Here is a 442-nt window from a genome sequence, read left to right as displayed (position 1 = left end):
TTTTTTTAAGATTTTATTCATTTATTTGACAGAGAGAGAGAGATCACAAGTAGGCAGAGAGGCAGCTGGGGGGGGGGGGAGCAGAAGCAGGCTTCCCACTGAGTAGAGAGCCCGATGTGGGGTTCGATCCCAGGACCCCGAGACCATGACCTGAGCTGAAGGCAGAGGCTTAACCCACTGAGTCACCCAGGCGCCCCTTCTTTATGTTATTAACTCTTTCATAAACCCACTCCCAGTAATATTTTTCCCATTCAAATATTATTTATATTTTAGGAGTTAGAGGAAATACTCATTTCTCTCCAGAAGTTATGCCTAGGATATTGGTGTGGATAAAATTTCAAATTTTTCCTCTCTCCTTGCTTATTGGGGTACCTTTCTCCCCTTTCTCACATTCTGTCATCATGTTTCATTGTATTTTCTGGGGTGAAGATAATACATGTCA

This window comes from Enhydra lutris, unplaced genomic scaffold (genome assembly GCF_002288905.1).
Source record: "Enhydra lutris kenyoni isolate GAN:26980312 unplaced genomic scaffold, ASM228890v2 scaffoldscaffold155, whole genome shotgun sequence".
In the NCBI taxonomy this organism is placed as follows: domain Eukaryota; kingdom Metazoa; phylum Chordata; class Mammalia; order Carnivora; family Mustelidae; genus Enhydra; species Enhydra lutris.
Note: the sequence above shows the minus strand (reverse complement) of the source record.